The following is a 27332-nucleotide window of genomic DNA, read 5'->3' as shown; positions in this document are numbered from 1 at the left end:
TTAAAGAAGCCTGACTTTTCTTAAAAGGTCAATGAAAAGATGTTGGAACTATACTGTTAATTGCTTGTTTTGGTTGCTTGAACTCACTTCATGAAATCATTTTTTTTTTTATGACTGGATTTTATAGCTATTTTATTCAAACAGTGTTTGCAGGTTTCAAATTTCTATTTTAGGCTTAGTTGGCGAAAGCTTGCTAAGAACAAGCTGTCCAATTTGGGCTTCCCTTTTTGAATCACCTTTGAGGTGAATTCAGTGTGAAACCTTGTCCTTCTTCTACAAAAAAGTGACTGAAAGAACTTCACAATATTGTATTTCCTTAGCAAGCCATGCCTGCCAAGATCCCAGAGATAACCAAGCATGATTAGTGCCTTGATAACATGTGTAGGACTAAGGTTGACAGTCTTTGGAACATCCCACACTTTATCTTTATAGCCGTCAAGAATAATCCATGTTTAGCCAGAAAGCATTTTCTTTTGAAACCATGAAGAGAAATATCAATTTTCTCTTAACCTCAAGTGTATTTATGTCTGAGTGTGTTTTTGTGTGCATTTTGAGTAATTTAAAGGTGTGATCATTTATCTTTCCATATTAAAAATTGTGTGTGTCAACCATTTCTACACCTATAGAATGTGCCAGCTGCCTACACATTAATTCAACCAAAAGGCCATGTCAGAAAATGCATTTTGTTTTGGAATAAATCGATAATTATATGTTTATGAACAAAATCTGGTTGATGCATTTTTTCTTGCTATGTTCAATGTCAAGAAAGCAAATAATTGTCCATACAAACACCACAACTCAGCTTGTTAATATTCATTTTCCTATCCTGCAAACAAGCTTGCTGTTGAGAATTCTGGAAATCAGAGCTGGTCCCTGACAATCAGATTGGGTACCAATTGCTCACTCGATCTTGTAGAGCTCACTCCTTGCCTGCTCACAATATCCATGCATTGTCTCATCTTGGCTTGCTATGCTATAATTGCTACAATTGCTATAATTGTAGGTGCTTCATACCTGAGCTGAACCCTAACAGTAATGACCTATTGATGTGCTTTTGTTGCACGTACAGATAGTCAATCTGCTTGTTGTGCTTGTCACTACAGAACATCACACCAAGGTGTTGATCTAATACCTCTAGAATGTGCCAGCTGCCTACACATTTATTCAACCAAAAGGCCATGTCAGAAAATGCATGGATCTAGTCCTCAGTCCACTCAAGGGAAGGGTCTATTTTGTGCATTCAGTGACTGACACAATCTGCACATAGTCCAGACTTACTGTCAGGACATCTGTCCAACTACAGTTCAAGCAGTGGGCAATAGTCAGTCCAGTCCAGTCCAGTGGCAGTGCCAGTGGACAGGAGAATTATGTGTCACCAATGGAAGAGCTACAAGCACAGAGTTAGTTACAGGTTAGTTACGTCGAAGGGCTACTCACCAAATTCAGTCAGAGACCTGGTGTGAATGTAGTTTTGTGGAAGCAGACATTGATTGTGCAGGGGACAACCTGTTTGGACAAAGGGGAAATCACTGCCAAAGAACGGGAAGAATCAAGGCTGGTGGGGTAAAAGCAGAGGCATGTGTAGAGGTAAAAGCAAGGGTGGTGATAGGGGAAATGCAAGGAGTATCGGGTATATGTGGAACAGCTTTGGAGAACATGGCAGGTTTCAAGGAGGGGTTACTTATTGGCAGCGATCAGCACTTGTGCCTCCACAGAAGGAGTGGTGAAGTCCATGAGGGCATCTTGAAGATGTAATGTCAAGTTCAGGAGGCAGGGAAGATAGTTGGAGGTGAAATATGGTAGGTTTGCTGGGACTGGTAGGAAATGGACTACTAGGGTGTCCATGGGAAAAGAGGACATGGAGGCTCTGACAAGAATACCGAGTGATTAGGTGGGGCCTGATGTTGATTGTGTCCCTCACAGCCTGTGTTTCCTGCTATCACTTGCCATTCTCTAGATGCAAAATGCAGCAACAAAATGGCTGCGGCAATGCCCAGGGTCGGCAAGGTCAGTGTCAGTTTGATGAGTGCAAGTGTAGGATATATTGCTGGGAAGCCCATCCAGCTTAGCCCAGACAGTGTGTACCACATCATGCTTCTGTGCTGCGCTCTGCACAAACGGAGCAGGCAACAAAGTGAGTGACAGACACTAAGGAACCAGGAGAACAGGAACAGTCTGCCAAGGAGAAAGTTGAAGGGTTGGGGAAAAGGACACTCTCCTTGTGATTGCTGCAAGCCAGACAGGACTGACATCTGACTCCAGGAGTCCCTCTCCCACTGCAACTCCCAGGTCATTTCCTCTGCACCTTCATCCCCTCCCCCACTCCCCTATTGTACTCTATGCTACTTTCTCCCCACCCCCACCCTCCTCTAGCTTATCTCTCCACGCTTCAGGCTCTCTGCCTTTATTCCTGATGAAGGGCTTATGCCCGAAACGTCGATTTCGCTGCTCCTTGGATGCTGCCTGAACTGCTGTGCTTTTTAGATTAGATTAGATTACAGTGTGGAAACAGACCCTTCGGCCCAACAAGTCCACACCGACCCGCCGAAGCGAAACCACCCATACCCCTACATTTACCCCTTACCTAACACTATGGGCAATTTAGTATGGCCAATTCACCTGACCCTGCACATCTTTGGACTGTGGGAGGAAACCGGAGCACCCGGAGGAAACCCACGCAGACACGGGGAGAACGTGCAAACTCCACACAATCAGTCGCCTGAGGCGGGAATTGAACCCGGGTCTCTGGCGCTGTGAGGCAGCAGTGCTAACCACTGTGCCACCGTGCCGCCCACCACTGTGCCACCGTGCTCTTCCAGCACCACTAATCCAGAATCCAGTCGATGAGAACAGACCATCATGGAATATAAAATAGTTAGGAGAAAGTGAGGACTGCAGATGGTGGAGATCAGAGTCGAGAATGTGTTGCTAGGAAAGCACAGCAGGTCAGGAAGAATCCTGCTCCTCGGATGCTGCCTGACCTGCTGTGCTTTCCCAGCAACACAATCTCGAACATATAATAGCTGTAAACCCTGTTCCAACCCACATACCTCAGGTTTTGATGAAGACAGGACAGGAGAAAGAGTACTCAGGAGATGGATGGATCACTTAAATATTTTTTAAAGACATTGGCAGGCTGGTTGACCAGGTGCCCTAGGCCGCATGAAACCTGGAGCTGAGCTAAGTTAAGGACACCTTTAGAAGCAAGTGTCTTAGGGTAGTGTCCCTGCCTCTCACCCAGAAGGCTGAGGTTCAAGTCCCACCTATTCCAGGGACGTGCAAAAGCGTATCTAAACAAGTTAATTAAAAAAATAAAGCATGTCACTTTTTAATTTCTTTTTTAACTAGCCAGATATGCTCTTATACATAACTGAATATGACTTTTTTCCCATCACCAAATGGCCGTGCTATTTTTTCCACCTATTAACCACCTCCAGCAATTTTCTGACTGGTTAATTTACATGCAAATCCCATGAAGGGCAATACAGATCACCAAAGGAAGAGATAGAGAGAGGGACTGGTCTCCAAATGTCTTCATGTAAATTGAACATTTGGAAACATGGGTGACTTAATGGAGCTGGTTTAATAGGTGAACATTCCCAAGGGTGATTAAGTGGTGAAGAAAGCCATTTGGTTGTGTGTGATAGCACTTCCAGATACATAAAGGAAAAAAAAATGCTTTTACAGCACAGTTTGTGCGCTAAGAGGAAAAAAGGTCCCCCCCTGTCAGAATCACTCAGCTTACCCTTCTGGTCTGGATAGGATCTCACCTTCCCTCATCAGATTTCTGTGGATAAGTAAATAAATGCAATGCAATTTATGAAACATCTTGCATCGTAACCTAATTTAAAAAGATCCATAACAGCAATGAGGATACCTTCATTATTCAGCAGGCTATCATTCCAGCTGCCCTGGAGCCAGCACAACAAACCAAAGGGCAGCTACTGGGCTATCTGCTATCAATTTTCATCCTGTTTTTGTGTTCCTGCACTATCTGGCCAGGTTGTACTTTCTGGGAAAGAAGAAAAAAAGAAATAAGGGTACAATTAGGGTGTGGGGATGAGAGGCAAATAATGGATACAAGTTAACATCATTTGCAACTTGTAAACAATGAAGTTGTGTCAGATGAAGGAGAAGTGAGATATAAGGAGAGTTAAGTATGAAAATATCATCATTTGCAATGTTTTCAACTCCATTGCTGGCCATGCCCTCAGCAATGCCTTTTCCAATAATTGTCAGATTGCTCCCCAGTTGATTTAAATCTGTTTATTCCCAAGTACTATTTTTAAGGCATTTGGCAAACTTTTTTTAATGTCGGATGTTTTGCCTGAAGTCTTTGCAAGGTCTAACCAGGCTTCATAGATGATGAGAAAAAGATAAAAATATTGTTTAAAACATTGTAGCAGCTGTGAGTCTTTTATTCTTCCTAGTTACTAGTGGGGCTAGGTAAGTTTGTTAGCCATGTTGTTTGCTAACTACTGTTATTTCCTTGTTCCTTAACTTTCAATAAATTGATATGCAAATCAAATCTACCATGGTATTATTCTACCATATTCCAGGGATAAGGAAGGTAAATCAAGTAATTTTTCTCAATCCCTGACCATGCTACACATTAAAATATTTCAAAATCTGGGGAAGTGAAATATTCTTTGGGGCATGAAAAGAATCTGAAACATCAAAACCACAATCAGATCATTAACAAATCTCACAATTATAACAAAATCCACTTCGGAAGTGTATTAATATTAGATTGAGGTGGGATTCCTTAAACTGTTGGAATGATTCAGCCAAAATGTAAACATGAGAATACTATGTGGATGATTACCCAAAAATAGGCAATATGATAAAGTAGGAGAATTTAACTTGGAGGTACAGTGAGTGTAAAATCTGCCTAATGCCATCAGTTTCATGCCTAAGATACTTTAATGTCTGGACCTCACTTACACTCCATCTGCCAGATGTCCACCAACATCCTGCCCCATTTCCCAGATCAAGATCATCTTGATAGATGACAATATCTGCTGGATTTCCTGCTTCCTAGAGGCTCATTGCACAGTTATAAACCGTTGGTGTTTGCTCATTGCTTTCCATAGCATAGGAATTTCCTTCCCTTCTCCACTACTATCCCATTTTGGACAGAATTATAAATAGAAACCCATCCCCTTCACATTCTCTAACTGTAGCACTATAACTTTGAAAACATAGCCTCAGAAAATCTGTGAGCACAGATATTAGGCCAGAACTGTGTCTGCCAAGAATTTCTACTGCTGACCCCATCAGACATCGCATGGTTAAAGTGGAATTTTCTATGTTGTGATGTGAATGGTCAGTCTCAAATCCCCACAGGAGACTGTAAAATGGCATCCTATACCAGTTCAGGTGCAGTGTGGATTGGAAAGAAATGTAAATTGCAGCCAACATTTCCACCTCCCAACCACCATCCCACTACTCCCCTGCTTCATTCTACCTTTCTTGTGGTCACTTTGATTAGATCGTCATTCTTTGAACGTATTTCAGAGGTCATGCCATCATCCTGATCCAGGACACAACCCCAACCCAAAGTACAGGAGAAAAAATTGTCTGTGTTCCATTTGCTCCAATAAAACAACATTTTTATCATCCATTGTCAACAAGTTAAAAATTCGCACTTCACGGTAAACATTTGCTTTTCATCTGTTTTCTTCATTTTACTTCAAGTTCATTCATCCCTTGGTGTCACATGTTGTTTTAACATCACAAATAAGCTTGCAGGACTGGGACATGTCCTTAATGGTTTTTGCTTGCATATCCTCGGAGACCTATGACCTGCATTTTCAATACTTTTTGCAGGCTTGCTCTTCAACATAGGCCGGTTACATTGTGTGTTTGACTTGAATGAGTCAGGCCCAATTCATGCTTGCGCTGTTATATTATAGTCAGTTGGCACAGACAAAAACGTCCTTACTTACACAGAGTTAAAATAAGGTCCATAAACTCACAATTGTCAATTCAAGTGGATGCATAAAGGAGGCCAGGCAAACAAATTACAAAGTGATTTCTAGTGCTGCATAGACAAAGGTAAAAGCCTTCGCTTATATTACACAGAATAAAATCAGAAGACAGCCTGCTAAACTTGCTGTTGGGTAACACACAAAAATATTTTCCAAAGCCAGTGCCCAATGTATTGCTTAAATCAGAGACCACAGGAGGATCTTGGAATGTCAAAATGCCAACTGCAGAGATCCATGAAACATGAAAAGTAATGGACTAGAGCAACAATATCAGGTTCACATATAAGGCCAGGAATACACTTCAAAGAACATTTTAGTGAAGTTAGGCACACAACCTAAAGTTAAGTTGACCTGGTAAGTACACTCAGGCACAGCAGCAGAACAGGAAGAACACGTACCAGAAATTACTGGCTGCTGGAAGAGCATCCCCACGTCTAAGTCATCAATACAGATTTTGTAGCTGGTGCTATCAAGTTCATCCAGGAAAGAAAGTCAATAAATAAAGCCAAAATAAAGTTCCATAAAACTGTAAGGGAATTGTCAGAAAGAAGTTAAAATATGAAACAAGAAGAATATAAAGTACAAATTGAAAATGCTTTCTTTTTAATGCAGCAACTGTTAAGTTCCCAAAAACCATGTGATCTGTCAAGTTTTTAATAACACTTCATGGATGTGTGAGCAGGAATCCTTGGGCTGATTTTATTACATTGCCTATTGCATTTTCTTTTGATTAAAATTATTGACCTAAAGTTTCTTTTGAATGGATTACATTTGATTACATCTCAGTGGCTCTAAACAACTTATTTTTCCTTCCTGAGCCCTAATTACGAATGAATAATAGAGTAGAAGCACTTGCGTAGCTCCTTTGATGTTGCTAAATGCCCCAAGGTGTTTGGTCGTGAAGTTTCTCATTGGGTTACCTTGCCTCACTGTGAGAGGAAAAATAGTCACATCTAGAACAATGCAGATAAATAAAAAGGTGCCCGTACTTTAAGAGAGCAGGAGCCTCAGTGGCTGAGAGAGTGGAAGCCTTCATGATTAGCAGGCAGAAAAGTTCAGAAATATTCCTGTGCAAATATCACTGATTGAAGTAAAAGCTAGAAAGATTTTATTTTAAAGAAGGAAGACACAGGAGACAGTGGCTCCGGTAAAAGACAAAAGCTCCCGATGCAGTGAGTACATCCTCTTTACAACATCCTCTCAACAGCAATACAGTGCAACAGGAAATTCAAAGATATCACCCTTAAGGTGTACAGGAGCTCCTGAACTGGTGTAGATCTAAAGATTCTATTCACAGCCCCATGCTGTTCATGCTAGGTGCGAGCCAATCACATAGTTATAGCACACAAAAGTCTTTGTCACTGTTAATTGATCACCAATCCATACACCAATTAATTGCTAGTTTCCATCTGAATCTTCATTTATATACACCCTTTGGCTCCAGCTTGTCAACAAACTACACTTCAACTACTGCAGAAACAAGCAGCTCCGTACACAATGCTTGCAATGTGTCAGGTTACTCGTTTTCATAACATTCAGCTACACTTCAGCAATTCTTGTTTTCAAAACAATTCTCTTCTAATTCCAGTTCACAATTAAAAACACGGCAAAATAAAAATACGTGGGTTTTGTAAATGATACCTTATCACTAAATATGAATGCAATCTAGCGACATTGAATTTTTCTTCCACTACCTCCACCTTCATGCTTACTTTTTCCTCCCCCACCTTCCCATTTATCTCTCAGCCCCCTTGGGCCTCCCCACATTCCTGATGAAGAGCTTATGCTTGAAATGTCAACGCTCCTCCTGCTCGGATGCAGCCTGACTGGCGGTGCTTTTCCAGTGCCACATACAGAACTGGCTCAAAGGTAGAAGACAGAGGCTGGTGGTGGAGGGTTGTTTTTCAGACTGGAGGCCTGTGACCAGCGGAGTGCCACAAGGATTGGTGCTGGGCCCTCTACTTTTTGTCATTTACATAAATGATTTGGATGCGCGCATAAGAGGTACAGTTAGTAAGTTTGCAGATGACACCAAAATTGGAGGTGTAGTGGACAGCGAAGAGGGCTACCTCAGATTACAACAGGATCTGGACCAGATGGGCCAATGGGCTGAGAGGTGGCAGATGGAGTTTAATTCAGATAAATGCGAGGTGCTGCATTTTGGGAAAGCAAATCTTAGCAGGACTTATACATTTAATGGTAAGGTCCTAGGGAGTGTTGCTGAACAAAGAGACCTTGGAGTGCAGGTTCATTGCTCCTTGAAAGTGGAGTTGCAGGTAGATAGGATAGTGAAGAAGGCGTTTGGTATGCTTTCTTTATTGGTCAGAGTATTGAGTACAGGAGTTGGGAGGTCATGTTGCGGCTGTACAGGACATTGGTTAGGCTGCTGTTGGAATATTGCGTGCAATTCTGGTCTCCTTCCTGTCGGAAAGATGTTGTGAAACTTGAAAGGGTTCAGAAAAGATTTACAAGGATGTTGCCAGGGTTGGAGAATCTGAGCAGGCTGGGGCTGTTTTCCCCTGGAGCATCGGAGGCTGAGGGGTGACATTATAGAGGTTTACAAAATTATGAGGGGCATGGATAGGATAAATAGACAAAGTCTTTTCCCTGGTGTCGGGGAGTCCAGAACTAGAGGGCATAGGTTTAGGGTGAGAGGGGAAAGATATAAAAGAGACCTAATGGGCAACATTTTCATGCAGAGGGTGGTACGTGTATGGAATGAGCTGCCAGAGGAAGTGGTGGAGGCTGGTACAATTGCAACATTTAAGAGGCATTTGGATAGGTATATGAATAGGAAGGGTTTGGAGGGATATGGGCCGGGTGCTGGCAGGTGGGACTAGATTGGGTTGGGATATCTGGTCGGCATGAACGGGTTGGACCGAAGGGTCTGTTCTCATGCTGTACATCTCTATGACTCTATGACTTTATCTGCAATCCTCACTTTCTCCTCCACATGAAAAGTAAATGTTTGACTAAAATGAATGTGGGTTCATTACAGGCAGTGGCAAGAGATATTATAATGAGGGATTAGAATAGCAGAGAAGCTATATGATTATTTTATATAGAACATAGAGCATAGAACATTACAGTGCAGTACAGGCCCTTCAGCCCTTAATGTTACGCTGATCTGTGGAACCAATCTGAAGCCCATCTAACCTACACTATTCTATTCTCATCCATATGCCTATCCAATGACCATTTAAATGCCCTTGAAGTTGGCAAGTCTACTAATGTTGCAGGCAGTACGTTCCACGCCTCTACTACTCTCTGAGTAAAGAAACTACCTCTGACATCTGTCCTATATCTATCACCCATCAATTATGTCACCTTGTGCTAGCCATCGCCATCTGAGGAAAAAGGCTCTCACTGTCCTACCTATCTAACCCTCTGATTATCTTATATGTCTCAATTAAGCAACCTCTCAATCTGCTTCTCTCTAATGAAGTCCCTCACACTTTCCTCATAAGACCTTCCCTCCATACCAGGCAACATCCTAGTGAATCTCCTCTGAACCTTTTCCAAAACTTCCACATCCTTCCTATAATGCGGTGACCAGAACTATATGCAATACTTCAGGTGCAGCCGCGCCAGAGTTTTGTACAGTTGCAACATGGCCTTGTGGCTCCGAAACTCAATCCCTCTACCAATAAAAGGTAACATACTGTATACCTTCCTAACAACCCTATCAACTTGAGGGCAGCTTTCAGGGATCTATGTGCATGGACATTGAGACCTCTCTGCTCATCTACACTACCAAGAATCTCACCATTAGCCCAGTAACTCTGCATTCCCGTTACTGTTTCCAAAGTGAATCACCTCACACTTTTCCGCATTAAACTCACTTTGTCACCTCTCAACCTAGCTCTGTAGCTTATCTATGTCCCTCTGTAACTGCAACATCCTTCAGCACTATCCACAACTCCACCGACCTTAGTGTCATTTGCAAATTTACTAACACATCCTTCTATGCCCTCATCTAGGTCATTTATAAAAATGACAAACAGCAGTGGCCCCAAAACAGATCCTTGCAGTACACCACCAGTAACTGAACTCCAGGATGAATATTTCTCATCAACCACCACCCTCTGACTTCTTTCATTTCTGATCCAAACCATGCAATCACCCTTAATCCCATGGTTCAGTATTTTGTGTAATAGTCTAGAGTGGGGAACCTTATCAAACGCCTTACTGAAATCCATATACATCACATCAACTGCTTTACCCTCATCCACCTGTTTGGTCAACTTCTCAAAAAACTCAACAGGTTTGTGAGGCATGACCTACCCTTCACAAAACTGTATTGACCATCTCTAATCATCTTATTCCTTTCTAGATGATAATAAATCCTATCTCTTCTAATCCTTTCCAACACTTTACCCACAACCGAAGTACAGGTCTATAATTTCCAGGGTTGTCTCCACTCCCCTTCTTGAACAAGGGAACAACAATTGCTATCTTCCAGTCTTCTGGCACTATTCCTGTAGACAACGCTTACATAAAGATCAAAGCCAAAGGCTTGGCAATCTCCTCCCTGGCTTCCCAGAGAATCCTAGGATAAATCCCATCCAGCCCAGGGGACTTATCTATTTTTACACTTTCCAGAATTCCTAATAATTCCTCTTTATGCACCTCAATCTCAATTAGTCTAGTCGCCTATATCTCAGTATTCTCCTCAACAACATTGTCTTTTCCTATTGTGAATACTGATGGAAAAGTATTCATTTAGCGCCTCCCCTATCTCCTCTGACTCCATGCACAACTTCCCACTACTATGCTTGATTGGCCCAAATCTTACCCTAGGCGTTCTTTTATTCCTGATATTGCTATGGAAATCTTTAGGGTTTTCCTTGATCCTGCCTGCCAATGACTTCTCATGTCCTGTCCTGGCACTTCTTAGCTCACTCTTTAAGTATTTCCTGGCTAACCTGTAACTCTCAAATATATATTTCCACTGAGAAAGATACCAGAAATTTCTCAATTTTAGAAGTCAAAGTGACAAGGGTGGAGTTAGAAACTTGGCATTACTCAGAAGATTGTAGAAATCAGTGGGGCTGAAAATTGATAAATCCCCAGAATCTGATGGCCTGTATCCCAGAGTGCTGAAGATGGTCCTGTATACAGAGTAAATGTACTAGTTGTACAAAATTCGCTAGATTCTGGAATGATTCTTGCATATTGGAAGGTAGGAAATGACACACCAATTTTTAAAAAGGAATTGAGGAAGAAAACAGAAACTGGGGGCTTGTTGCCTTTGCATAACTAGGAGGGAAATTGATGGAGGAGAAAGTGAGGTCTGCAGATGCTGGAGATCAGAGCTGAAAATGTGTTGCTGGAAAAGCGCAGCAGGTCAGGCAGCATCCAGGGAACAGGAGAATCGACGTTTCGGGCATAAGCCCTTCTTCAGGAAAGTTTCCTGAAGAAGGGCTTATGCCCGAAACGTCGATTCTCCTGTTCCCTGGATACTGCCTGACCTGCTGCGCTTTTCCAGCAACACATTTTCAGCTCGGGAAATTGATGGAATCTATTAAAAAGCATGGGATAGACACTAGGTTGATAGTGATCTGATTGAATATAGTCAGCATAGATTTGTGAATGGATAAATATTTTTGACAAACTTGTTGGAGTTTTTTGATGACATTACTAACAAAATCGATAAAGGAGAGTCGATAGTGTAGTATACTTAGAATTTCAGAAGGTTTTTGATAAATTTCCCATGGAAGGCTAGTTAAAAAACAAAATTAAAGAACATGGGATAGGAGGAAATGTACTGGAATGGATTAATGATTGGCTAACAGACAGAAAGCAGCAAGTAAGAATAAATGGATCATGATCATATTGACAGGTTGTAACTGATTAATGTAAAGGAGAGCTCCTGTAGGCAATGAAACGGGCCCCAATCATAACTATTTTGAAGAATTACAATACCTGTCACAATTTGGAGATGGCTATCACAGGTTTTGTTGAATCACAGTTCAATTAAAGGGAGAATAGAACCCTTATTCTTGTGGAAATCATGCATCGACATAAATATAAAGAAGCCTAATGTCACTTTGATTCTTTTATCAGTGCACTTTATCCACACACCCCAGATATGCAGTATCAGAGAAATGAAACTGGTTGCTGGTTGGATTGGAGGGAGGAGTGATGGGCAGCAAGGAACATCATTGCCAAAAACTATGCATCCAAATGAAGAGCAAGCTCTGCTCGCAGTAACCAGGTAAACAAAGCAAATTTGGATGGTGACAAGGTTGTAGGCAAGATAATGATAAGAGAAAACTAATAAACATTTAACAAGAATCATCAATGGCAGCGCATTGCTCTCTCATCGTGTCACAGCTGTAATTTCTCAAATTTAAATGTCAACTCACAACAAAATAATCTCTTCTGTATGTTGCATCATAGGGAATGCTTGGACAAAATGATCAACAACTCTAATGACAACCAGTTACTCACATATTGCCAAGTCCTTATCAACTCCATTCAGGCATGTCATGTTCTTCAGTAACAACCCAAAAACCATTTCAGAAGGCTGTTCATTGAGTGATAAACTAAGTCAGTATAAGAACCTGACAGTGGAAGAGGAGGACATTGCTGCTCCATTTTAGAAAGTAGACAAACAATGTTCAAAACAGGAGTGATTTTGAATAGTACAGACATTTGGTTTGGTTTCCAGCCAGCAGCTGGCAAATGTTTCCAGTAACCATGCACTTCATTCCTTGTATGTTTATTTACAAAGTTCCCACCCATTTCAGATGAAAATTTCCAGGATATATTAAAGTGGAGTCATTGAAGTGAAGACCAGGGTGGCCAGAAATGATATGGAACTGATATTATGCCACATTTACACTGACCTATACTTCTCTATGGATTTGAACAAAGACTAAATTTAATTGCTGGGTCTCTAGGGAAGTTGGTGAAACATTTTTTAGTTAAAGTACTTAGATACTTGGTACTAAATTTTACTGATACATCAAATGTCTACTTATGAAGACTGGATAGTTTCTTGGATAGTGAAAATCAGCTCACAAATATCAGTTCAAGGGAGGTTTGAAGTATATGAAATTCCATGGGTTTTCTCTTCAGACACATCAGGACAAATTTGCTTGAACATATTTTTAGATATATTTGATTAAAACACTGGACAATTTGTCTTAAACAATATTCAATGCTATCCGAATTATTATTAATGACAATGAAATGTTTTTCTAGTAAAGGTGGAGATGGAATAAATACTTAGAGTCATAGAGCTGTGCAGCATGAAATAATACTTTGGTCCAACCCCTCCATGCTGACCAGATATCCCAAAATAATCTAGTCCCATTTGCCAGCAATTGGCTTATATCCCTCTAAACCCTTCCTAATCAGATACCCATCCAGGTGTCTTTTAAATGTAATTGTACCAGCTTCTACCACTTCTTCTGACAGCTCATTCCACACATGCACTACCTAGTGCATGAAAAAGTAGCCCCTTAGGTCCCTTTTGTACCTTTCCCCTCTCACCTTAAAACATATACCCTCTAGTTTTGGACTCACCAACTCTGAGAAAAAGAGCTTGGTTATTCACCCTATTCACAACCCTCATGATTTTAAAAACCTATATAGGGTCATCCCTCAGCCTCCAAGGCTCCAAGGAAAAAAATGCCCCAGCCTATTCAGCGTCTCCCTATAATTCAAAACTTCCTGTCCTTGTAACATTCTTGTAGATCTTTTCCTCACTCTTCCAAGTTAAACAACATCTGGTCTCCAGCAGGGAGACCAGAACTGAACACAATATTTCAAAAGGGGTCTAACAAATGTCCTGCATAGCTGTAACATGACCTCCCAACACCTATACTCCATGCACTTACCAATAAAGGTAAGTATACTAAAACGATTTCCTGAAGAAGGGCTTATGCCCGAAACGTCGATTCTCCTGCTCCTTGGATGCTGCCTGACCTGCTGCGCTTTTCCAGCAACACATTTTTCAGCTCTGATCTCCAACATCTGCAGTCCTCGCTTTTTCCAAGCATACTAAATGCCTTCTTTACTATCCTGTCTACCTGCAGCTCCACCTTCAAGGAATTATGAACCTGCACCCCAAGGTCTCTTTGTTTGACAACACACCCCAGAACTCTACCATTAAGTGCATTAGTCCTGCCCTGATTTGCCTTACCAAAATGCATCATCTCACATTTATCTAAATTAAACCCCTCAGCCCATCTGATCAGGGTCTCATTATACTCAGATAACCTTCTTCGCTGTCCAGTGCACCACCTATTTTGTTGTCATCTGCAAACTTACTAACCATACCTCCAACATTTTTCTGTTTAAATAAGAACTTTGTTTTTATGCAGTTTCTTATTTTGTAATGTTAAAATGCCTCTGCTGTTCAAATAACATTTGTTTAAGTGTGAACGTTACTTAATGTCAATGATACATATCATAAAAATGTTCAGCTTGGAAGCAACTGTATCTGTTAAACATTTGGTACTCTAATTGTCTGTAGCCTATTTAATAAAAAGTTGTGTCATAAAGTACTTCTTGTCCCTGGCATCTTACTGAGGATAAAAACTTTTTTTTCCATCACTTTTTAATGACTGGAAGAAAATCAGCTTCCAAAACAAGTATAGCTCAGATTAAAAACAAACTTTAGTATTACTGATCAAAATACAGCAGCTCTGGAGAAGAGCTGACAAGTTAAAAGAATGTGAGAATGTGGATTATAGCTACTACAATCAAAAATTATTCTATGACTATTCAAGGAAAGAGTATTTCTTTCTGTATCAATTACCTGCGGAAACCTGGTCAATTGAAATTTATATTACAGTTTACATTTTTGTAATTCTCTACCCCAGAGTTCTGTGGAGCCTCAGTAGTTGACTGCCTTTAAGACTAGGATTGATAGATTTCTATATATTAAAAACATTGGGGGATCTGGGAATCAAGCAGAAAAAAAATGTTGAAGTAAAAGATCAGCCATAATTGTACTGAATATCAAAAATGCTCAAAGGACTTACAGAAGTTTATAAAATCATGAGGGGTATAGATAAAGTGAACAGTAGGTATCTTTTCCATAGGGTGGGGCATATTTTTAAGATGAAAGGAAAAAGACATGAGGTGCAATTTTTTTACGCAGAGAGTGATTCGTGTGTGGAATGAACCACCAGAGGAAGTGATGGATGCGGGTACAGTTATAATGTTTAAAAGACATTTAGATAAGTACGTGCATAAGAAATGTTTGTGGGGATATGGGCCAAATGCAGGCAGGTGGGAATGGATTAGTTTGGGATTATGTTCAGCATGGACTGGTTAGACTGAAGGGTCGATTTCCATGTTGTATGACTCTATGATTTTATGGCAGAATATCCTACTCTTGTTATTTCTTATGTTCTTAAGTTCTAATTTATTGGCACAAAAATCAAAACATGACTTCGAAATTGTGATTTTTGATGTGCTCATTCATGTTTTCTTTGTAGTACACATTCAGACTTAAGACACTCTGCACTCACTACACACACACACACATAAGCTTTCTCACACTCACAACCCCCAACCCAGACAGACACACATGCACAGACAGACAAAGACCCACATGCACACATATATTTTGTGGGGTGAATTTGTATTTGCAGGGTTACATTGTACTTTGCTGAAAAACTGCATGCATCCATGTAGAACTCTGAGCTCAAAAACTGCATGAATTCATATAAAACTCTGTTATCTCACTTTTTAGATTAGAATCAATCTAAACATCATGGCATAGACAGAGAACACAGGGGGCTAGCACCTTCAACATATTGTCTAGCTAGCACCATTGTTAACAGCTAACCCGAGAATGCAACTTTTTAAAAAAAAGGTTTTGTGATTTACACGTGAAAGAAGTGAAACTATCACTGTATTCTAACAGATGAAAGGCTTAACAGGCAATCAATTTTTCAATGTATAATTTCAGTTACATCACACTGTAAATTCTTGCTATAAATTCTGTGTTAGGATTGAGCCCTCCATTATCACCTGATGAAGGAACGACGCTCCAAAAACCAGTGCTTCCAATTAAACCTGTTGTTGTGTGATTTTTAACTTTGGCCAATGAGCAGATGCCTTTTGCCTGCATGAATTCCAATAAGGTTTCACTCAGCACCCCACTAGGTTGCAGTCTCTTATGAGCTCATCTCAGCAATTATCAGCAAGATAATGTCAATCATTATAAAGGAATTAATGGTCTTTCCTGGCTGCACCAATGAATTCTAGGATTGTGCTGCATACAAAATAATAGGCAAAGGTCCTAATCACTTAGAATCATACACAATGGAAACAGACTCTTTGTTCCAACTCGTCTGTGCTAACCAGACATACCAATCTGACCTAGTCCCATTTGCCAGCATTTGATCCATATCCCTCTAAACCCTTCCTATTCATACACCCATCCGGATGTTTTTTAAATATTGTAATTGTACCAGCCTGCACAACTTCCTCCTGCAACTTGTTCCATACATGCACCACATTCAACATGAAACAGTTACCCCTCAGGTCCTTTTTAAATCTTACCCCCCTCACCTAAACCTATCCCCTCCAGTTTTGGACTCCCCAAACCTGGGAGAAAGACCTTAGCTGTTCACCCTATCAAAGCTTCTCATGATTTTATAAACTTCCATAAAGTCACCCCTCATCCTCCGACCTTCCAGGGAAAAAAGTCCTAGTCTGTAGCCTCTCGCTATAGCTCAAACCCTCCAGTCCAGGCAACACCCTTACAAATCTCTTCTACACCCTCTCAAGTTTAACAACATCCTCCTACAGAAGGCTGACCAGAATTGAATGCAGCAATCCAAAAGTGGCCTTGCCAATGTCTTCTACAGCCACATCATGACATCCCAATTCCTATACTTAATGTTCTGACTAATGAAGCCAAGCATGCCAAAAGCCTTCTTCACCACCCTGTCTCCATTTTCAAGAAACTATGCACCTGCATCCTGAGGTCTCTTTGTTGACTTCTTCATATTTGGTGATTTATTCCTCAATCCTCTGCCTAATCAGAAGGGTGTCAGTATTGCCCCCAACTGCAGACAGCAACACACTAACCATATCCTTGTTGGGATTCTGAGTGAATTCAGAGATGGTCTGGTACCAATGGAAGCAGTGATGCCAGTGCATTTCAGTCAATCTCCTCTATGTACTCCAGGGACATTGGAAGGGGTTAGGCTTTTTCATTTGTTCTGTTCACTTCTAGGTGACTGTCACAGGGTTCAGGTTGATGATTATTGACTCTGATATTTGCTGTGGGCATTTTCTCAAACGTAACCTGCCAGACCAATGGCTTTTTGGGTCTTTTTCAATGTCAGCTAGGATCTTTGACAAATGATTTGCAAATAGCGTCCTACTAATTTCTTTTTATTTCTGCCTCCGAGGTTCGTGCATAGCAGTGACTTCTGGAACTGGAGGTCAATGCTCAATCTGCATGAGCAGAACGTTGCAATGGCTGTTGTGCAGCTGGAAAGAAAGGTTGTTTACAAATCACTGCTGCCACGTAGAAATATCATGACTGGGTTCTGGATGCTTTTACTCGCTGATGACTAAATCATACTGGTGCAAACTAATGAACATTTATTCATCTGTCGTATTATTTTCAAAGACACGATTGGGCAGAACTCCATTCAAATCTTCTTCCATCAGTCCCAGTTCCATATGATCTGACATCACCTAGCTATTATTGTAACAACTATTATCCCTTATGTTGCAAGGACTATAATCATCTCATTGATCTGATCCCCATACTTCCCTCCTGCACCTGCCAGGACAGCTTGTAAGCATTGATTCCCTATCTACTGTATGCAAATATGTGGGTGATGTCCAAAGTCGAGAGTGTGGCGCTGGAAAAGCACAGCAGGTCAAGCAGCATCCAAGGAGCAGGAGAATCAATGTTTCGGGCATAAGCCCTTCATCAGGCAGGTCCAAACACATGGCGAATTTTCTTCCTTACCACCCTAACCCTTCCTGGACCTCTTTGGAAGTAGTGATGGTAGGCCTTTGGAAATGGTGGGAATGGCCTAATTTTTCCACTTTTGAGGGAACTGACCATATTCTAGCCTCCTTTTTCTCCAATCTAGTGTACCTTTGTGTCAAGACCTAAATAGCTGCCAAGGAAAATTGAAATGACAATCAGAAAGCTGATTAGGGAGACGTGAGATTGGACCTCAAGGTTCCAAATCATTATGGCTTAATGCAAAAGTAGGAGATGTATTAACTCTTCGTGCAGGAGCATTATTCCATCATCATCTTAAACAGCTGAAGGATTTTTTTAAAATAGTGTTACAGAGAAACTGAGGGCAGCGATTCTCTACAGAGTAACATCCAGATTTCCGTTGTATTCTCAATGAAGAGTGCCACTAAGAAGGCAAACATGAACATCAGAAGGAGAAAGTGAGGTCTGCAGATGCTGGAGATCAGAGCTGAAAATGTGTTGCTGGAAAAGCGCAGCAGGTCAGGCAGCATCCAGGGAACCGGAGAATCGACGTTTCGGGCATAAGCCCTTCTTCAGGAATGTAAATCAACCAAAGCCAATGGCATAAAGTTACCAATTATCATGTATCAGCATTGTCATGTAACCTGCCTGACCCTTCACACATACTTTTATTTTGTGAGAGCTGATATGATTTTCTGATAACAGACTTTTAACTATTCCAGCTATCTACTTTAATCGGGTTGGTGACGATTCGCCACGGCACATTCGCTGCCGCCGATTAGCCACTGCCGGTTTGCCACCAGCATTTCTCCACTGGGGTAATTTGACCTCTGGAGACTATTCGCCATCGGAAATATATATATGTACTGATTGTTTTCCCTCCTACCTGTTCTTTCATACTTCTCAGTCCCCTTTATTTATACAACAAGATGTACATATTGATAAAAAAAATTAGGTGAAATAAATATCATTTTATTGGTTTATACATTAAAATGAGTTACAAACGCTTGCGGTGGCAAATCGTCCTCAGCAGCCAATGGGCAGTGGCAAAGCGTCCTCGGCGGTGAAAAGGCAGTGGTTAATCGGCGGCGACGAATCGGCAGTGGCGAATGGTCCCATCCCGACTTTAATCAGTGTAGGTGCAAAAATCAACAAGCAATATGCGACTACCTCTGACTTGAAATTAGGTTGTTTTCTAATTGAGGAATTTTCATACACTCAATACCTCATGTTTACACACATGCTTCTACATGATCTAACTTAATGAGGGTCACAAGGATTGAGGAGAATATTTTAGTAAAGTGATACTGGTTTTAAGGAAGGGTTCAGCATGCAGCAAAGAGTTTAGACTACAGGAAGTACAAGGGTTAACATCTCTATGCAAAGATTAAATCATGTGACAGAAGGGGCAAAACCTTTTCTGTTGTGCCAGGGGTTGGAGTCTGAAAGGTTAGTCACTTGTTGTTTATTACAAGGCGAATTGCATTTATTTAATAAAGCCATGACCTTTGTACAAAAAAAAATGCCTTGCGTAACGTGTATTTATTCTGGTTGATACGTTATTCTGCAGTCACTTTGATCATAAGCTGAGGGCTGGATGTTAACTTAAGTGACCCACAGGGAAGGTAGGTGGGCCGATAGGGGGTCAGTACAACACGGGCTTATTCAGAAGTCAGAGTTCCCGTGTTTGATGTGGAGATTCAGTACCTGCAACGTCATGAGCAAGTGGTCATGTAAGCCAAACTAATTTCCCCAATGACTACAGTGGTCCAAGGGTTTGGAAAGAGGGAGCAATGGTGCAGTCAGTCCATCTAGCTGTGTTGATCCTGTACTGTGGCTGTTGGATCACAAGGCAAGGGCACAATCCATGTGGCTAGAGAGGGGAGAAACAAACAGTCAGGTTCCAGGGTAAGGGAATGAGAGTCCTGGGAGGTGGAATGCGCTCAGGGGTCTTGACAGAAAACTGATGGCCTCACATAGAACATAGAACATTACAGCGCAGTACAGGCCCTTCGGCCCTCAATGTTGCACCGCCCTGTCATACTAATCTGAAGCCCATCCCACCTACACTATTCCATGTACGTTCAGATGCCTGTCCAATGACAACTTAAATGCAGTGGTGAAACCAGAAAGGTGTGAAAGGGTGTGATATATGGGAAGTGTCACTAGTTATGCTGTCCTCCACCACATTCCCTTGCTGCTATTAGTTCTTTTTTTAATTTGCTCGTGGGATATGGGCGTTGTTGGCTGGCAGGACCAGTTAATAGGGTAGCCAAGAAGGCATATGGACCAATTGCTCTCATCAGTAACAGTACCAGTCAAAGAGTAGGGAGGTCATGTTGGAGCTTTACAGAATTTGGTTAGGCCACAGCAGGAATACTGTGTGTAGTTCTGGTCGCTGCACTATAGGAAGGATGTAGTAGCACTGGAGGGCACGCAGAGAAGATTCACCAGGATGTTGTCTGGGTTGGAGCATTTTAACTATGAAGAGAGGTTGAATAAACTCAGGTGGTTTTTTTTTGGAGCAGAGTTGAGGGGGAGCCTGATAAAGGTGTATAAGACTATGTGGAGCGTGGACAGGGTGAATAGAAAGCAGCTCTTCCCCTTCATCAAAGGGTCAATAACACGAAGGCATAACTTAAAAGTGAAGGGCAAGAGGTTTAGAGGGGATTTGAGGGAAACCTTTCACCCAGAGGATGGTAGGGGTCTTGAATGCACTGCCAGGAAGGGTGGTTGAGGTAAAGTACCTCACAACCTTTAAAAAGTACTTAGATGAGCACTTAAAGTATTATAACATTTGAAGTTATGGGCCTAGTGTGGGAAAGTTGTACTAGTGTTTTTGGTGGTACAGATTCAGTGTGCTGAAGGGTCTCTTGTGTATTTTATAATTGTAGGTTTTGATGAAATAAAGAGCTAGTAGAAAATTCTCTTAGAAAGTAAGCAGGCAGTTATCACTTCTCATTTTCCTACAAGGTAAACACAAAGATAATAAGTAACAAAATCTCATTATATCCTGGATTGAGGAGAAGGACCAAGGAAAGTAACATTAGAGCACAATGAGGAAACATTTTGTCATCAGAATATTTTATACATGTTGCATTTGAAGTTGATGTTGGAGTTTCATTTCTGTTTGACCTTTATGGATAGCATGTGACTAGACATGCTTTCTTTGGGTGTGATATGTAGAATAGATATGCTTTGTCCATTTAGCGGGAAACTGATGCAGGAATGCTTGTGCAAGGAGGCTTGCAAATTTTGAGAGAATTGGTTTTCAAGTAACCATTGCCAGGGTTCCCAGACATGTTGCTGTCCAAGTAGAACTGGAAAATCCGCAGGCTCTGTCTCAATGTTTCCATTCTCCTTAACTTCCACATGACCACTCCCGTCCCTACTGCTTGGTTTGTGTCTGTTGTGCGGAGTGTAATACTGTAAGTCAGGGCATTCCCTGGATCCATCTGCACTGTGGAATCTTTGTTTGAGCAAACTAATAATGTGAACCTTTTGGCTCTTGGCAGACAAGCAGCTGTTCCAGGAGTCCACACTAAAGTCATCAGTTCCAGAGAATATCTATTCACTATTTGGGTGAACCTACTTTGAAATAAGGATAGGGCTACAGAGTGGCATAAAAGAAACAAACTGTGACATATTTCAGGCAACTTGGTATCTCCCCACATGATACAGCTCAGATGTATGTTTAAATAATAGAAATTTTTCCTGTTCATAATTATGGTGTCTCTGATGTTCTCCTCTTATATTCCCCAATCTGTTGATTATGCTCTGCATTCCGTCATCTTGAGATAAAGTACAGACTTGTGATCTTTAAAATCCATTGGGACCATTACAGACTGAAATGGTTTGAACAACAATACAAAAGTTCCGACCTGAAATGGCCACACGGATCACCAGACTCATACAGGTTGGCCAAGTTTCATGAAACCAATGTAGATTAGATCAAAGACAATCTGAACTGAAATTAACACTATTCCAAACGTAGTCAAGCCAATGTGACAGGCCTCGCAACGGACGTGAAACAATCCTCCTCTCCTATTTGATTTACACTATTATGAAAACCAATACAAATTGGATACAGAACATCACCTGAGATTGTGATGTCAGGTTAAAATGATATACCTCAAGGATACCCAAATGACTACTTTATGTATACTTTTATCTTTCTTTATCTGACACAATTCACTTTTAAAGTTGTACCTGTGTCTGTATGTGAGAGAACCTGATTGCCTGAACTCTACTCTCATGTTGTTGCAAATTTATTATTTTGCTTGGGGTTAGCTGGTAATAAACTTGTTCCATCTTTCATTCAAGAAAGCGTTTTGACTGACTTACAGTAAAAACATTAACTATATTTTAATTAAAGACAGGTATACCCCATGCTAAGCAAACCTTAAATGTTTATTATGACCAAGCAACCCTTGTTATCCTTTTGTTTGTAACAAAATTGACTGATGCGCCATCCTCAAAATGAAGAAAGGTTGATGAGAATTGTCTCTTTCACTAACTCAGCCAGAACCTTATCAATGTTAGAAACAGTTGGAAGGGCCTGCTGTAGGATATGATAAATTTCTGAAATTTCTTTCCTGTAGAAATCTAAGTACAGGAAGTAGAATTTCTCTAACCTTTGCAATGAATTGTGGCACAGTCTTTTAGTTTATGTAGGTCTGTTGGATCCTTCTTGAATCCAGAACGGCATGCTAACAAAGGACGCTGTTCCAGTTCCCAGAAAACAATCTTACACAGGAACAGCTAAATTCAAACTTAAGAAGGACAACAAATAAAAGACTCAACCCAACCAAACCGAGTCAACACGAGTGCTGAAAAAAAAATCACAAAGTAAGGTCAAACTTTCATTTTACATAATATCAAGCATTTTAATTTGTTGAGAAAATTTGTTGAATTTTTTAATAAACTCAGTAATTCTAAGAGAAATGACTGTATTCTAAAGCAAAGGTAATAAAATAACTGCTGAGATAGAATATGGAATTTGGTATCTTTTCCATCTCTGAATTTAATAGAATGAAACATCCCAAGGGAGGTATTGGCATGTGAGACAAAGAAATACAGATACAGGCATATATGGTCATCACAATGTTGTGGCATGATTAAAACATTTTGTATAGTTTGGTTGTTTATTCAAGACATGTCATTCATAAATAATATTAAAAGATTGAGCTGGACAGTGGATAAGTCATCTGGACCAGATGGGCTACAATACAGAGTTCTGAAGGAGATAGCTGAAGAAATTGTGGAGGTTTTAGTAGTGATCTTCCAGGAATTAATGGAGTCAGGGAGGGTCCAAGAGGACTGGAAAATTAATAATATAACCCCCTTGTTTAAGAAAGGAATAAAACAAAAGGCGGGAAGGTATAGCCTAATTAGCCTGACCTCGGTTGTTGGTAAGATTTTGGAGTCCACTGTGAAAGAGGAGATTTCTGAATACTTGGAAGTGCATGGTAAAATAGGGCAAAGTCAACATGGTTTCATCAAGGGGAGGTCTCATTTGACAAATCTGTTTGAATTCATTGAGGAGGTAATGAGCAGGTTAGACCAAGGAGTGCCAATGGATGTTATTTATCTGACTTCCAGAAGGCCTTTGATAAGGTGCTGCACAGGAGGCTACTGAGTGAGATAATGGCTCATGCTGTTAGAGGCAAGGTGCTAGCTCAGACAGAAGATTAGCTGTCTGGCAAAAAGCAAAGAATGGGGATAAAAGGGTCCTTCTCAGGATGGAAGCTAGTGACTCGTGGTGTTCCACAAGGGTCAGTGTTGGAACCACAACTTTTCACTTTAAATACTAATATTCTGGATGAAGGAACTGAGGGTATTCTGGCTAAGTTTGCAGATGATACAAGATAGGTAAAGGGGCAAGTAGTATTGAGTTGGTGGGGGAGGCTAGAGGAAGATTTAGATGGGGTAGGAGAGTGGGCAAAGAAGTGGCAGATGAAATACAACATGGGAAAGTGTGAGGTCATGAACTTTTATAGGGAGAATACAGGCATGCACTATTTTCTAAATGGGGAGAAAATTGAGAAATCTGAAGTGCAAAGTGGCTTGGGAGTCCTAGTCCAGGTTTTCTTAAGGTAAACTTGCAGGTTGAGTTGGTAGTTAGGAAGGCAAATATAATGTTGTCATTCATCTTGAGAGGACTAGAATATAAAAGCAATGATGTACTTCTGAGGCTTTAGAAAACTCTGGTCAGACCACATTTAGAGTATTTTGAGCAATTTTGGGCCCCATACCTCAGGAAAGAGGTACGGCCCTGGAGCGGGTCCAGAGGATGTTCATGAGAATAATGCCAGGAATGAAAGGCTTAACATATGAGGAACGTTTGAGGACTCTGGGACTATACTTGATGGAGTTTAAAAGGATGAGTGGGGAAATATGATTGAAATTTACAGAGTATTGAATGGCCTGGACAGAGTGGGTGTTGGGAAGATGTTTCCATTGACAGGAATGACGAGAACCCAAGGGCACCGCCTTAGGGTGAAGGGAAGACCCTTTAGAACGGAGATAAGGAGAAACTTCCTCAGCCAGAGAGTGGTGAATCTGTGGAATTCATCGCACAGAAGGCTGTGGAGGCCAGGTCATTGAGTATATTTAAAACAGAGATAGACAAATTCTTGATTGCCAAGGGGATCAAAGGTTATGGGGAGAAAGCAGGAAAATGGAGTTGAGAACCCTACCAGCCCTACCTACCAGCCTTGATTGAATAGTGGAGAAGACTTGATGGGCTGAATGGTCTAATTTCTGCTCCTGTGTCTTATGGTCCTCTGGACTTGCCCCACAAACCTGAATCATGGATAAATATTGATATTTCTGGCAGACTCATACAATAGACAAGAGACAATAGACAATAGGTGCAGGAGTAGGCCATTCAGCCCTTTGAGCCTGCACTGCCATTCAATATGATCATGGCTGATCACTCCTAATCAGTATCCTGTTCCTGCCTTATCTCCATAACCCTTGATTCCACTATCTTTGAGAGCTCTATCCAACTCTTTCTTAAATGAATCCAGAGACTGGGCCTCCACTGCCCTCTGGGGCAGAGCATTCCACACAGCCACCACTCTCTGGGTGAAGAAGTTTCTCCTCATCTCTGCTCTAAATGGTCTACCCTACCCCGTATTTTTAAGCTGTGTCCTCTGGTTCGGCACTCACCCATCAGCGGAAACATGTTTCCTGCTGCCAGAGTGTCCAATCCTTTCACAATCTTATACGTCCCAATCAGATCCCCTCTCAGTCTTCTAAACTCATGGGTATACAAGCCCAGTCGCTTCAGTCTTTCAGTGTAAGGTAATCCCGCCATTCCAGGAATTGACCTCGTGAACCTACGCTGCACTCCCTCAATAGCCAGAATGTCTTTCCTCAAATTGGGAGACCAGAACTGCACACAGTACTCCAGGTGTGGTCTCACCAGGGCCCTGTACAGCTGCAGAAGAACCTCTTTGCTTCTATACTCAATTCCTCTTTTTAAGAAGGCCAGCATACTATTAGCCTTCTTCACTACCTGCTGTACCTGCATGCTTGCCTTCATTGACTGGTGTACAAGAACACCCAGAGCTCTCTGTACTGCCCCTTTACCTAAATTGATTCCATTGAGGTAGTAATCTGCCTTCCTGTTCTTGCCACCAAAGTGGATAACCATACATTTATCCACAGTAAACTGCATCTGCCATGCATCTGCCCACTCACCAAACTTGTCCAGGTCACCCTGTAATCTCCTAATATCCTCATCACATTTCACCCTGCCACCCAGCTTTGTATCATCAGCAAATTTGCTAATGTTATTGCTGATACCATCTTCTATATCATTAACATATATTGTAAAAAGCTGCGGTCCCAGCACGGATCCCTGCGGTACCCCACTGGTCACTGCCTGCCATTCTGAAATGGAGCCGTTTATCACTACCCTTTGTTTCCTATCAGACAACCAATTTTCAATCCAATCTAGTACTTTGCCCCCAATACCATGCACCCTAATTTTACTCACTAACCTCCTGTGTGGGACTTTATCAAAAGCTTTCTGAAAGTCCAGGTACACTACATCTACTGGATCTCCCTCATCCATCTTCAGAGTTACATCCTCAAAAAATTCAAGAAGATTAGTCAAGCATGATTTCCCCTTCATAAATCCATGCTGACTCTGTCCTATCCTGTTACTACTATCCAGATGTGCCGTAATTTCATCCTTTATAATAGACTCCAGCATCTTTCCCACCACTGAGGTCAGACTAACTGGTCTATAATTTCCTGCTTTCTCTCTCCCACCTTTCTTAAAAAGTGGTATAACATTAGCCACCCTCCAATCCTCAGGTACCGACCCAGAATCTATCGAACTCTGGAAAATAATCACCAACGCATTCCCGAGCCACCTCCTTCAGTACCCTGGGATGCAGACCATCAGGCTCCGGAGTCTTATCAACCTTCAGACCTAACAGTCTCTCCAACACCAAATCCTGGCAAATATAAATTCCCATAAGTTCAGGTCCTTCAGCCACTGTTACCTCAGGAAGATTGCTTGTGTCTTCCCCAGTGAACAGAGATCTGAAGTACCCATTTAATTTCTCTGCCATTTCTTTGTTCCCGGTAATATATTCCCCTGTTTCTGTCTTCAAGGGCCCAATTTTTGTCCTAACCATTTTTTTGCCTTGCACATACCTAAAAAAGCTTTTACTATCCTCCTTTATATTATTGGCCAGTTTACCTTCGTACCTCATTTTTCCTCTGCGTATTTCCTTCTTAGTAATCCTCTGTTGCTCTTTCAAAAGCTTCCCAGTCCTCAGTTTTCCCACTTACCTTTGCTATGTTATACTTTTTCTCTTTTAACTTTATATGTTTCTTAACTTCCCTCATCAGCCACAGCCGCCCATGCCTCCTCCTGGGATCTTTCTTCCTTTTAGGAATGAACTGATCCTGCAACTTCTGCATTATACACAGAAATATCCGCCATTGTTCCTCCACAGTCATCTCTGCTAAGGTATTGCACCATTGAACTTTGGCCAACACCTCCCTCATAGCTCCATAGTTCCCTTTATTCAACAGAAGTACTGTCACTTCCGACTGTACCCTCTCCCCAAATTGCAGATTGAAGCTTATTGTATTATGGTCACTACTTCCCAATGGCTCCTTCACTTCGAGGTCTCTGACCAATTCTGGTTCATTACACAATACCAGATCCAGAATTGCCTTCTCCCTGGTCGGTTCCAGCACCAGCTGCTCTAAGAATCCATCTCTGAGGCACTCCACAAAGTCTCTTTCTTGAGGTCCAATACCATCCTGATTCTCCCAGTCTACCTGCATGTTAAAATCCCCCATAACAACTGCAGTAACATCTTTGTGACAGGCCAATTTCAGCTCCTGATTCAACTTACATCCGACATCCAGACTAC

The sequence above is a fragment of the Chiloscyllium plagiosum genome, unplaced genomic scaffold (genome assembly GCF_037043375.1).
Source record: "Chiloscyllium plagiosum isolate Xiang-an unplaced genomic scaffold, Cpla_swu_hap1 HiC_scaffold_8, whole genome shotgun sequence".
Classification (NCBI taxonomy): Eukaryota; Metazoa; Chordata; class Chondrichthyes; order Orectolobiformes; family Hemiscylliidae; genus Chiloscyllium; species Chiloscyllium plagiosum.
The sequence above is the reverse complement of the archived record's forward strand: the minus strand, read 5'-3'. Positions refer to the sequence as shown.